Source organism: Amblyomma maculatum, chromosome 5, assembly GCF_055883805.1.
Source record: "Amblyomma maculatum isolate TAMU_Amacu chromosome 5, ASM5588380v1, whole genome shotgun sequence".
NCBI lineage: Eukaryota > Metazoa > Arthropoda > Arachnida > Ixodida > Ixodidae > Amblyomma > Amblyomma maculatum.
The window spans coordinates 8,640,001-8,654,011 of record NC_139348.1 but is presented as its reverse complement, the minus strand read 5'-3'; positions in this window follow the sequence as shown (position 1 = coordinate 8,654,011).

Genomic DNA, 14,011 nt, shown 5'->3' with positions numbered 1-14,011 from the left:
AAGCCATTAATGGCTCATACTCGCGGTCGTGTTCGTCCGCCCACTGGAATGGGTGCCAGCTGGGGCCTCTCCGCCGCGCAGCCCTCCTCTTCTCCTTAGCAACCGGCGCTTGGGGGGGGGGGGGGGGGGGGGGGGGGGGAGCTGTGAGTAGCAACCGTGACGGGGAATCGACAGCGGACGTCGGATTCCCCAGCACCAAACGCCAGAAGAACAAAAAGCGAATACGCATGCGACGACTGAACGTGTCACCAGATGCCAGAGCAAGGGAAACAGAACGAAAAGGCCAACAGCGACTGATTGAGCGAGGTGATATCGTCAAACAATGGCGAATGAATTGGAGCGCAGACGGCAGCAGTGCCTGGCTATGTCACCAAACATCAAAACCAGGCAGGCGGAACGAAAGCGGTTGCAGTGGTTGTCGCCACCAGGCCCATCAAGAAGCGCGTCTACCAAAAATGGCACAAGCCGACAAGAGGGGGACGACGACGATAACCAGGCTCTAGCACAGACAACAATGACACATCGAGTCCCAGTACATCAAGCACCAACTACAGCAACACCTCTTTACAAGTCTCAACACGCGTCTCAACACCGAGGATGGTGCGTGGCGGCTGCGAACTACTCCGAGAAACATTTCGTGCATAAACCATTCTTCGCCGTGTGTGCAGTATGTGATCGGTTGTGGTTTGCGATCGACCTGTATGACATGGTATACGCAATGGGTTGACCATGACGCTTTCGCCAAGCCCACTTTAGAATTTCTAAAGTGTCTTCGGTAATTTCTTTTCTGACCCACTCTGCACGCTTCCTATCTCTTAATGTTACCCCTACCATTTTTCGTTCCATAGCCCTCTGGGTTGTCCTCAACTTAAGTAGAACCCTCTTCGTTATCCTCCACGTTTCAGCCCGATATGTGAGTACATGTAAGATGCAACTGTTGTTTATTTTCGTCTTGAGCGATATCGGTAAGCTGCTAGTCATAACCAGCGAGTGCTTGCCAAATTTGCTCCATCCCAATCTTATCTTCCTTGTTATTTCATTTTCGAGGTCGGGATCTGCGGTAACAACTTGTCCTAACTAGACGTATTTGCCCACTACTTCCAGTGCTTCGCTACCTAACGTAATCTGCTGCTCCTTCCCGAGGCTGTTGAATATTACCTTAGTCTTCTGCATATTAATTTTCAAGCCTAGCTTTCTACGTTGCCTTTGTAGGTCATCAATAATTTTTAAATTCATCCCCTGAGTTACCTACCAAGGCAGCTTCCTCAGCAAGTTGCAGATAACTGAGGTGTTCTTCGTGTACCCTTATCTCCAATTGCTCCCATTCCAAATCTCTGAATAAAGTCTTTAAGCAAGCTGTGAATAGTACTGGCGAGATCGTGTCTTCTTGCCTAACGCCATTCTTTATAGGAATTTTGTTATTTCCTTTATGCAGAACTATGGTTGTTGTGCAGCAACTATATATATTGTCACGAACGACAGGGCTAGACGTGACAGGGCGAAGCTGTACCAGAAGCTAGAGTTCCGCACACACTGCTCGAGCAGACTTCAGCGTCCTATTATTCCAGATGCCGCCTAAGAACCTCATGCATCAGGTGTCATTACTCCCTTCCTAAAAAAACGAAAGCAGAGAATGAGCGCGAGCGATGGGCCATGCAAGCGAAAACTAAAGGGTCAGAACAGGAACAGAATAGATAATGGAGGCGGGGTAAGGTGCCCAACGCTACATCTTCGAGAAACAAGTGCCTAGCACACTGCACATTACCGCGTGAAATACGGTTTCATGCGGACAATGTGCACCACCTCAATCAATCAATCAATCAATCAATCAATTTATTTCCAGTTTTTTTTTTTTTTTTTTACAATGAAACTGAGGGCGGCAAGAAAAAAGCAGTCATTACGACCGCTTGACAAGCCTCGCCACCCTTAAAAAGAGGCAGTTTTGTAGAGACTGAAAGGGGGAGATCAATGTAAACTTGTTGTAACACACGAAAGATATAGAAGGTAATAGACGCATACACTCAAAATTATCTGGATACATACCTGATATTTATAAATGAAAAGATAAAAAAAAGAAACACAGTGGTTACATAACATTATAATTTGATACGTATTTGCACAAGTACAGTAAATCAATTTAATCAAGGAATGTGCTCCGAATAGCAGCGGAAGACATACTCTGCAACTGGTCATAAAACGGTGTGTTCAAGTATTTGGGGAGTATATAATTTAGTGTGGAAAGACCGTAATTTGTTCTGCATCGTGAAAAAGATAGCTAGGGCTTTTCCGTGTCGTATACGGTGTTTGGTGTCGTGTAAGTGCCACTATGTTGGGAAAGAATGTGTTGTTATCGGCCGTTGTTTTTTTAAAGAAGGATGCAAACCTGTAGTCAAAGATTTTGGTTATCGGTATTATTTTGTATTGTAGGTAAATCGGACTTGTATGCGCGTCATACGGCATGTTGGCAATTACGCTAAATACTCTTTTATGCAAAATGAGGATCTTCTGAATGTTAGATGCTGTAGTTTTCCCCCAAACAAGGAAACAATACGATACATAGGAATAAAAGAACACGTAGTTCAGGTGCAGCTTTTTCTTGGCAGGAAAAATATATTTATTCCGTGCATAGTTAGAAAAAGCTGTGCAGACTTTTCTCAAATGGGCATTCCAGGACATAGTGGCTGCAAACACGACCCATACTTAATGGGAGCGTTAGCTAAATAGAGGATTGGCGCATTGATTACGTGTTGCCCCTCTGGATGTAATTATAAAGCTTTCGTCTTTTTCCTTGTTTATTTTTAACGAGTTTAGCGACGACCAGTCTGACAATGAGGTCAAAGCTGTATTTGAGGTGGAGCTTTGTTCTTTAATGTCCGGCTAAGAGAAGAACAAGCTTGTGTTATCTGCATATATGATGTATGTAACTAAATTGCTTATGTTGGATATTGTCATTTAAGTCTCAGAATTGCTTATGTTGGATATTGTCATTTATATAGTCACGTGGTGGTGACAAGGTCGACGACACAAATTAAGAGTCAATGATTGCACTGAAATAACTCTTTATTGGGCTGACTTGCGCCCGCAAAAGAACTAAGCAACTCGGCGCCGGCGATAGCAAAGAGAAGTTTATTTGGTACCTTGAACGTACATTTGAAACCACTGACGATCGTGGGTGCGATGTTTATACCGTCGTCAATAATACACGCTATTCACTGTGCTCAAACAAAGGGTAATAATAATCACAGCCAAAGCTGTCCGTACGGCCTCTCTTCCCTTAAAGGAAATAAAACTCAGACGCACATCAAGGTGTGGAAACTATCCCCCAAAAGAAAAAGCAGTTTGACAGGGCGACCGATTACATCCCATAAAGGCGCAATATAAGCTTGAATACTGCGCTTACTCAAGACCTCGGGTACAAGCTTGAGAAAGGGGGAGGGGGGGGGGGGGGGGGAAGGGGACACGAGGCTCGCAGGCTAGTACAGCAAGGCCGGCATCTTCAGCCTGTTGTCACCTACAACAAAGAAGCGCGTATGCCAACGCCGCAGAAACCGCGCCTCACCATCTCTTTCTAGCTGATCAGACAAGTACTTCCAGATGACGAGGCGCAGATTCCGCAGCGCTGGGTACATTGCGCGAGCAGGAGTCCGACGTGCCTCAGCGAGGCAGCCACGCCGCCATAGTACATACATGGTGGCGGCGACAACTAAACGTGGAAAAAGGCCAAGGTGGCGTCTTGTGATAGGGCCTACGCGAACTCTAAACATGCGCTGCACGAGGCGCCACATAGTGCGTGCAACAACACATTCAAAGAAAACATGCTGCAACGTTTCTACGCCACCACAATTGACGCATCTATCGTTGGGTACCACGCCCCACCTGGGAGGCGCTGGCGCGTGGGAAGAACCCCCCAGCGCCTGTTCCACTCAAAATCTACAACTTCATTGGGCATTCGGCCTGTCGCCAATGCCCGCCATTTGGAGATGGTTGTCATCCGGATTTCATCCGGTGTAAGGCGTGCACACTTGATTTGTTCGCTAATCTGAATGGGTGGCGTGTGTGTAAGGCTCGCATCAGGTAAGTCGGCGTCTAACGCCTCTTTCATTCCCGCGACAGCGCGATAGAAAGAGGACGGCCTCTCCGCTTGGGGGCCTACATGTCTTCCAGGGCTAAAACCCCGACGTGCCGTGCTTAACCAGTAGAAGAGCAGTGAGCGTCCTGGGTAAGACTCCCTTGTGAGAAGGGAACCCACTAACCTCACTGCCAGCACCCGCGACACAGTAGGGATGCACGGCAATCCAAGGCCTCCCATGTTTGTCGGCAGTGTTAACAAGTGACGGGCAACCAACGCAGTCCGGCCGTCCCACACAAAGGCGCCTACAAGAGACGCGAGGCGGCCCGCTGTACGGCGCGGAATTATTGCGACGCGTGCCACATAAAAAGCGAAAGCGCACACACGGGTTTTCACAACCGTGGCTTTTGCCCTTAGTGAGAGGCTGAAAAGTGCGGCCTCCGAAAGAGCGCGTGTTGCTCGCAACACAACCTCTTCCCAAGTACGGGAAGAAACTCCACTTGTTTCGAACAATATCCCCAACACACGGACTGCGGCCACAAAGTTCGCCGCCACAGGCAGTGGATCTCTGAAAGACCCAAAGCGCAGCGCCTGGCTTTTACTAGGGTTGAGCTGTGCACCTGACAGAAGAGCGTATTGGTCAAAGGTGGATAGGAAGACTCGGAAGCTCTCACTGTCCCGAACAAAAACACAGATATCATCCGCATACGAGGAAACCACTAGCGTTTCCTGTCCTACCATTGGGAAGCCCCGAATTCGTTTGTCGGCGACTACTTTACGCAGAAAAGGATCCAGAGCAAGCACGAAAAGGGCCGGTGAGAGCGGGCACCCTTGTCTTACCCCTCGTGTTACCGCAAAACTGCCTGCGATGGTGCCATTGAGGACGAGTTGGCTGGTTAAACCATTATATAGTGATCTTATGAGTCGTACAAATTCAGTCGGTAAGCCAAAGCAACTAAGCACATTAAAGAGATAGCTGTGATCTACGTTATCAAAAGCCTTCGCCTGGTCTAAAGCAACGAATATACCACTGACATTTTTGGCATTTGCGTAAGCGAATACATCTCTCGTTAACGTAAGGGAGGCAAACACCGACCTACCAGGTATCGCGCAGGACTGGTAAGGGCTTACCAGGTCCTCTAAGTCGGCTCGCAGCTCTCTGACCAGTAGAGTGGCAATCAGTTTATAATCAGTGTTCAGGAGGGTAACTGGTCGCCAAGACGCTGGGCTTGATGGTGTCAAGCCGTCCTTTAGGAGCAAGATGATGCGCCCAGTGCTAAACGAGGGTGGTTTCGTGCCATTTGAAAGAAAACCGTTTACAAGCTTAAGAAGCAAACCTCCGATGATGTCGAAAAAGGTGGTGTAAAAACCTGCCACTATCCCATCTGGACCAGGCGCAGTTGACTGATTCATGGCCCCTAAAGCGTCGCGCACCTCCTCCATAGTAGCTGGAGACGTAAGTGCCACGCGTGCCTCTTCGGGAATCTGAGGGAGGGGCCTGCAGAAGGAGCTGACAGCTTCTTCAAAGCCTTCGCGTTGGTCGACGCCCTGCGAAGAAAACAGGGCAGCAAAATGGCCGCAAAAGATGCGCTGTATATCGGTTTCATCTGAAGAGGGAGTACCATCTTCCAAGATTACTTCATCCACTTGCGGTGGCCGAACTTTAGATTGACCTTGCGAGCGCGCGTAACCAATGTCAGCTGTGTCAACAAGGGGAATGCGTGAACCTGCTGCTATACGTGATGAGCGGGAGCTGTTCTCAAGGATGCGATGATACCGAGTGCGCAATGTGTCAAGATACTCTCTCATTGCGAAAGTTAACTCGCCGCCATCGCGTACAATCCGCATACGTCTGAGGACGTCATTAAGCGCCGTAGTAACACGGACGCGCCGCACTTTCCCCGTGAGCACGAGAACGTCTCGCCATCGTGACTTGAGGGTATCCCAGCCAGTGGGAGTCAAGTCAGTCACATCCGCTACCAATGCCCGCAGTTCCGCGCGAATCGTAGTAATGCACTCATCATCATGCAGTATAGATGCGTCCATTCGCCACATTAGTGGGCTGTTGGAGCGTCCAGGCGCCCCCTGTAGAGTGACCATTACTGGGAGATGGTCGCTAATATTTCCGACCGCTGCAGGAAAGGGCAGCACCTCACACTCAAGCAAATTGGCCAGCAGGGTAGAGGGGACGTAAACTCGGTCTAGCCGGCTAGCACTCCGACCCCTAGTGCGCGTTGCCACAAAATTGTCCCCATGTAGTGCGACCCATGTGTCCTGAAGGCACAGGGAGCGGACAAGCTTCCCCAGTTCTTTTGCATGACAATGTGACGCGCCCTGTCCGGGCCCCCTGATGTCGCGCCATGAGTCCAAAACACAGTTAAAGTCTCCAAGCAGGACGTGTGGAACATCATCCAAAAAATGTGGCGCAATGGATTTGAAGAACTCGTTCGTCAAACTACGCGTTAACGGCGCGTAAACGTTGACGAAACGAGTTCTCCGGCCGTCCAAAAAAACGTCCACCGCAATGAAGCGACCGTCGAGACCGAATGTGCAGTGAGCACTCGATCTGAATGCAGGGTTAAGAAAAACGACACCCACGCCGCAAAACCGCGAGTCCGTCAGAGAAAAAAAGGCATCAACATTAAAATAAGAACGTAAGGAAATGACATCTGCAGGTGTACGAAAATTGCATTCCTGCAAGAACAAAGCATCAACTTGATACAAACGTGCAAGGTGTAGCACTTGCCGCTGCTTATCGGGATTACGGAACCCTTGCACGTTAAAAGTAAGAAAGCGAAACCTAGCTATCATAACAAATGAGTGAATGAAACGAAAACAGCAAAGAAACGCAGCTGGAGAACAAACAAAACGGCGAAGGACTCACGATATAGTTCTGTGGACCAAGTTTGCGAGTGCACCCTGCGTCGGCGCCATGGAAAGGCATGACGGTGTCCCACAGGTCCCCGCTGAGGTTCCGGCTGTTAGCTCGACGACAACGCGGCAGCGGCGATACACGGACCATAGGCGGCGAAAACGTCCCGTCAGAGCGAGTGGCTATGGAAAAAAGCACACAGTCACACTCGAACCCACAAACACTGCACCGCACGCACCGTCCATCGTTCACCACCGGCGCCGGCGAAGCCGTAGCCCCGATAAGATAGCAGTGGCTGGGGTGGAGCGCCAAGGTAGCGGCGCTTCGGCCACCGCAAAGCGGGAAAGGATGAGGCTGGCCGTCACGGCCTGTCACCTTGAAGAGTGGCGCCATAGCACTCACGTCTCGGAAAACGAGACGTCCATCGGTGCGTCGTTCTCAGCGGTCTTCGGCTTCTTTTTTGGAGCCGAGGGCGTCGTCACGCTTGCTCCACCATCCGATGCCGAGTGCTGGCGCTTTGTTTCGTCAGCGCCATCCAAAAGTAATGTTTTCCGCACACTTGTGCGTTGGGTCTTGGGAGCACTTGCGCCCAACTCGCGCAACGACCCGGGCAGGAGACTAGGTGTTCTGGGAAGCTGAGATTCATGGTTGTAGTCTTCCGACTGGGCATGCGCGGTAGCTCCAGGGGAGGGGAAAGCCGCCGACTCCGAATAGGCCTCGGGAAGAGCGCTCTCCTTCGTAATGGGTGCGTTCAGAGCCGCACCCTCGTATGTCAGTGTGGCGGGAAGGTACGACGCGTCCGAGTCAGTCACTGACGAAAAGTACACACGCGACGACTCGTCGTCGGACGTAACTTCCGAGCTCCTGACGTCGGATTCCGGCGACTGGGCGGCGGTGGACGCCCTGTCCAGTTCGCCCTCAGAATGTGTAGTGGGGGTTTTACTTGACACTACCGAGGGCTCATTGAGGACTGTCACGGCGGCGTTTCCCCCTTGGTGCGACATGGTATCAGGCGTAGCAGCGGCCGCATACGAGCGCGGCATCACGCAGTCCTTGGTCACGTGGTTACCGCCGCACCGTTTACACGCTGCTTGGCACGCCTTTGTCTCGTGGCCGTACGTGGAGCAGCGGCCACAACGTGCCGCGGTGCAGGAAGCACCAAAATGGCCCTCTGCGCCGCACTTGGAGCACACCGCTTCATCCCACGATACTCCAGCATCGCACGGTGCCCAGCGACAGTGATGAAGTTGGGTGGTGCCCGGAGCATGTCTAGCTTTACCAGCCTCGCTCCGTTACGCACATGACTCTTTCCCTTGAAAACCGGCTCGGTCACAGCGCGGACCTTGCCGTACGGACTTAGAGCGGCGGCGAGGGAGTCGTCGCTCACTGACGGGGGTAGACGGAACACCGTCACGTAAACCACTGGAGCAGCCATTTGCGCCAGTGGTACTTGCTTTCCAGCGACGAGGACTGTGCCCGCCGCTACCATCTTAGTTGCTTGAGCCATCGACGAGACGGCAGCTAGGAACTTTGTTCCGCCGAGGTGCTGCAGGTACTGCAGACCCCCGACACCGACGACCGCCTCGAGTGCATCAATTAGGTCGTCCGCCGGAGCAGGCTCCGGGAGGGTGAACTGAAAGCATTGCGCTTTCGTAGGTCGCTGGACTGGAGGCAGCAGGTCCATGGCTGCCCTAGCCCCGGACACCACAGCTGGAAGCGTGGCGCCTGGGCCCTGTACCTGGCAGCGGGGACTCCGAGGACGAGTTGGATCCGGGGGCCGCCGGAGTAGGCGTCACTGAAGGCAGTTCGACGACGGCGATACCAACGTGCTTGTCGATCGTCGAACAAAGAATGACAGCCACACTCGTCAACGCTCAATTTAAAGGCTGCTCAGATGTCACCCGTTAATAATTAGGGGGATATTATTAACGATGCGCCCTTAACGGTGCGCACACTCCCAGACACCCTTAGAGTGAGTGGGGGTAGCTGTTCCGGTCGCAAAGGGGATGCCCTCGACTTGCGTGGCAAGCTCAGCCGGAATTCAACTACCTTGTAGTGACAGAAGGGGGTGGTCGTTTGGTGCCCAGCGGTCGCCGGTTCAAACCAGAGTAAGGATCGGAGTCAGAAGTAACAAACAAAACACAATTTATGCACAGCAAGAGACGATACAAAGGAATACACAATATCACTTGAAGTACAACAGACGAGAGGTTCACAGAATACAAACGCTAAGCATGCAATTACACAGGTATCCAATAACGTAGAGGCTTTACAACAGATGAAACACGAGAGAGTACATAAACAAACACCAAATTGTTCACCGGGCACTGTTGCAGTCCGACGCCTCAAGAGTCACGATGTGGCCGCCATACGAGACGAGCGCCGCTCCCTTGAAAGTCCGTGGGCTTGCCAGCAGCGGGTGATCCCCGGGAGTCCAGCCGAAGCGCGAGCACGTCGCAAAACACTTGACGAACTGAATGACTGACTGACTCATCAAACGGCGCGGTCTCTTTAAATAGGGCGCGCCGCGTCTGTTTGTTAGCACGCGTCGAAGCTAGCGCGCACACACACAGAGCTTCGCTGGTTATAGCTCCCTCTTCTCCTCCCGTTGAGCCGCGCGTCGTCATTGGCCAGGTCCCATAGAAAGTTCTCGAAGGGCCTGGCACATTCCAGGCCGATGAACCACCGTCCTCCCCGGGCAATGGGAAAGAGGGTGACGGCAACGCGTACAAAGCTACGCGCTCTCCCGCGCGGGGAAGGGGGCTTTTCTCTCCATGCCTTCCACGCGACGCCGCGCGCTCCTAGCGCTGTACCGGCTTGCTGAAAATGGGCGCCGATTTCGTGACACTGCCCCTCCCTTAAAGAATATTGTCCCACAATATTCACAACAACCACGAACATCGCGCGCACATGCATGCGCTCACAAATATATGGGGCAAATGACCATATCACACACATTGCACAAATTGAACAAATTGCAATAACACATTACGAAATTCACACATCAATGCCACGAAATTCACAAACGTAGCAACACACTGTTCTCGGATATACATAGGAATCAACAACTCAGAAACGCACAGCTATTCAAATGTGAAGCGCATAAACCCAGGGCATGCTTTCGCCTATATTTCCACACTCGGGATGCACCTTCTTGGAACGTATCAGTTCCTCTCCAACTTTCAGGAAAGCGAATTCTCCTTTTTATTAGACACTGCCGTTTCTTCCTCCCGCGAGTTCGGCTCTTTTTCCGTTTACTATAGAGCCTTTTCCATTGCGAGTTGTTCTCGCTCCGGTCTTTACTCCTGAGTTCTGCTTCCCGATCGGAAGTTAGGCCAGATCTAACGCTACCTTGCCTAGCAGCGCTTCGAGCAGGCCGTCTCATTCTTTCTCGGTCTGGGCGGCTCCGCATGCGCTTGCACGTCCAGGCGTTCGGCCGCTTCTTCCTTCCTTTTTTATAGGACATTTCCCTGTCGACTTTGTCTGACTTGGCAGGTTTGGATTCGTTTCTTTTTGTTTCCACTTTTATTCGCACCTTTGGCCGAGGAACGTTTGATCCAGTTTTACCCGCATAATCAGAACATGGTTGTCTGAAAGGAACGTCCTTTTGAGAACTTTGTTCTCCCTCAATCCCAATTTTCTTTCTTTTCTTTACGATCTTCAGTCGTACCTTCTTGAAGCAGAGCTCAGTTGCAACTGGAGGCTCATTCTCCTCACTTTCAGTTACATCCCGTTTCTTAAAAGTTTCCTTAAAATGTTTCTTGAATCCTTTCATTGCAGTACAGTCTTCGCTTTCTTCCCTTCCTGAATCCTCAAGATTAGGATCTGTACTGTCACCTTTATCCCAGCTTTCGTGCTCACTGCAATTTGAAATCTCCTCATCCCAGTCACTCATGCACTCAGCCATGGTGTCATTTAATGAGGAGCTACAATCCTGCCCTTCTTCATCTTCAGGCTTTGAAAACACCGAGGTTTCTGGCTCGACATCTGCCGTTGCAGCTCCTCTGCAACCTGTCGTCTCGGAGGGCACAATCTCTTTTTTCTGAGAATTCTGAACTTCAGTTCGGTCATCTGAAGTTTCTGTTGCAGGAACACGCTGGTCCACAACCTCATTCTGGCTGCTGGAGCCAGTTTCTACAGTACCTGGGGCTGTCAATGTATCGCTTGGTTCACTGTACTTTCTAATATAAGGAAAGGTAACCTCCGGAGGCTCGGTAATACCTTTCAAACGCCGAACTTCAGCCAGCTTTTTGAGAAGGATATCTCTCTCTTTTAAGAATTCTTTTTCTTTTTCTGCCTGCTTCCTGAGCCATTCTTTTTCTCTTTCTTCTTCTTGTCTCTTTGTCTCTGCTTGCTTCCTGAGCCATTCTTTTTCTCTTTCTTCTTCTTGTCTCTTTGCCTCTGCTTGCTTCCTGAGCCATTCTTTCTCTCGTTCTTCTCTTTGCTTCTCTCTTTCTTTCTCAGCCTCTTCTCGAACCTCTCTTTCTTTTCGGTCCACCCATTCCCGCAGTTCAGCTCCTTTTAGACCTTTCTCTAAGCCCAACGCAATAATCTCCTTGAGATTCATCTTCAATCTGAACTGCCTAATACTAATACATAGCACTATCAATGGACCTTACACAACCGCTTCAGGGCGGTACCTCACGCTATCGCTCTGCTGCTACACCGTTTACGACCTCTTCGTAAACTCTTCCAACTCGTTCTCCGTCCTCTGAGCTTGAATGGACCAAACGTCCTGTCGCGGACGCCAGTTTAATTGTCACCCGTTAATAATTAAGGGGGTATTATTAACGATGCGCCCTTAACGGTGCGCACACTCCCAGACACCCTTAGAGTGAGTGGGGGTAGCTGTTCCGGTCGCAAAGGAGATGCCCTCGACCTGCGTGGCAAGCTCAGCCGGAATTCAACTACCTTGTGGTGACAGAAGGGGGTGGTCGTTTGGTGCCCAGCGGTCGCCGGTTCAAACCAGAGAAAGGATCGGAGTCAGAAGTAACAAACAAAACACAATTTATGCACAGCAAGAGACGATACAAAGGAACACACAAGATCACTTGAAATGCACAGACGAGAGGTTCACAGAATAACAAACGCTAAGCATGCAATTACACAGGTATCCAATAACATAGAGGCTTTACAACAGATGAAACACGAGAGAGTACATAAACAAACACCAAATTGTTCACCGGGCACTGTTGCAGTCCGACGCCTCAAGAGTCACGATGTGGCCGCCATACGAGACGAGCGCCGCTCCCTTGAAAGTCCGTGGGCTTGCCAGCAGCGGGTGATCCCCGGGAGTCCAGCCGAAGCGCGAGCACGTCGCAAAACACTTGACGAACTGAATGACTGACTGACTCATCAAACGGCGCGGTCTCTTTAAATAGGGCGCGCCGCGTCTGTTTGTTAACACGCGCCAAAGCTAGCGCGCACACACACATAACTTCGCTGGTTATAGCTCCCTCTTCTCCTCCAGTCGAGCCGCGCGTCGTCATTGGCCAGGTCCCATAGAACCTTCTCGAAAGGCCTGGCACATTCCAGGCCGATGAACCACCGTCCTCCCCGGGCAAGGGGAAAGAGAGTGACGGCAACGCGTACAAAGCTACGCACTCTCCCGCGCGGGGAAGGGGTTTTTTCTATACATGCTTTCCACGCGACGCCGCGCGGGCCTCGCGCCGTGTCGGCTTAATGAAATTGTGCGCCGATTTCGTGACATCAGAACAATCTAGATAACGCCGCAAACTGCCACTAGCACAACCTGGAACATTGTAGAAACATACGCGAGTAATCGGGATCTTCGAGACAGATCTCGGCGCATCGTTCGCGACAGAGAAAATGATATCGCGTTGTGTCACGACAACGAGCATGAACACACACGGGATACACAATTGATAAGCGTGCCAGAATCATAATGATAAGACCGCATGCCAGCGGCTGTATAAAATAAAGATTTAAACAGTTCGCGGCATTACTTCCCCCTTAAAAGAACGTTGCCTTGATGTTTCAAAATAAACAAACATGAATTAACATAAACATTGCAAAGCAAACATGAATAGCCTTTAGCGCGCATAATATGGCTTAAGGCGTACAACATGCACAATTTCTGGATGCACTCGGCGCCGCTACGATGCTGCCGCGCCGTCGGGAACGACATCGTAGTTCAATTGTCTTAGTCAGCGAAGCCAATTGTACGGGCCGAAGTATCGGCGTAAAAGCTCTTCCCTCAGTCTGCGGCGGCGAATCGGCGTCCAAACCCAGACTTGATCTCCCGACTTGTAGTCAGCCCCAATACCGTAGCAGTCTGGGCGTATTGGTTATTAATGATGGAAAAATACAGCGCAGAGAAGGACGAGGACAAAATGAAGACACATAGGACACACGAGCGCTGACTTGCAACAGTTTATTTCGAGCCTCAGAGCCTTATTATACAGATGAAACCCCCAACATCATACATGCGCAGTAGGCGATACATTCATATCTTGTCTTAAGTATATCAACTCCTTACGAGTAAGAGCGATAGAAGGCTTGGCTACGCAAGACCCACCCAACCAATCTATCATTTCAGCTTCTATAATCTCACGAGTCAGTTGACATCGGTTTTTTGCGATAACATGGCATTGTTGGTAGTCAGGATGGCACACGGACATTTCATCTGGATCGTGTTGGTTTACATTTTATCTTGTACTCAGCATCGCGTAAGCTGTAATGTCGTGCGTCGGTTTGTTGCCGATCTTTATTGCGCATTTGGGCGAGCTTTCGGGCTTCCTCTGTACGTTGAAAGTAGGCGGCGACGTACAGGTTCTCCTCATCGGTTTCGTGTGGCAGCATTGCGTCAAGCGTCGTCGTGAGCTCCCTGCCGTACACAAAGCTGAACGGGGTCGACCTGATTTTCTCCTGGACAGCGGTATTATAAGCGAAGATGACGTAGGGTAGAATGACGTGCCATGTCTTGTTTTTCGGCGTCGACGTACATTGCAATCATATTGCCGCGAAACGTTCAAAACTGTATTTGTTGTTTTTTAACAGCCGCCGGCGTACGGCCTTATCACTGATTCTGGATCGCGAATCAGTTCTGT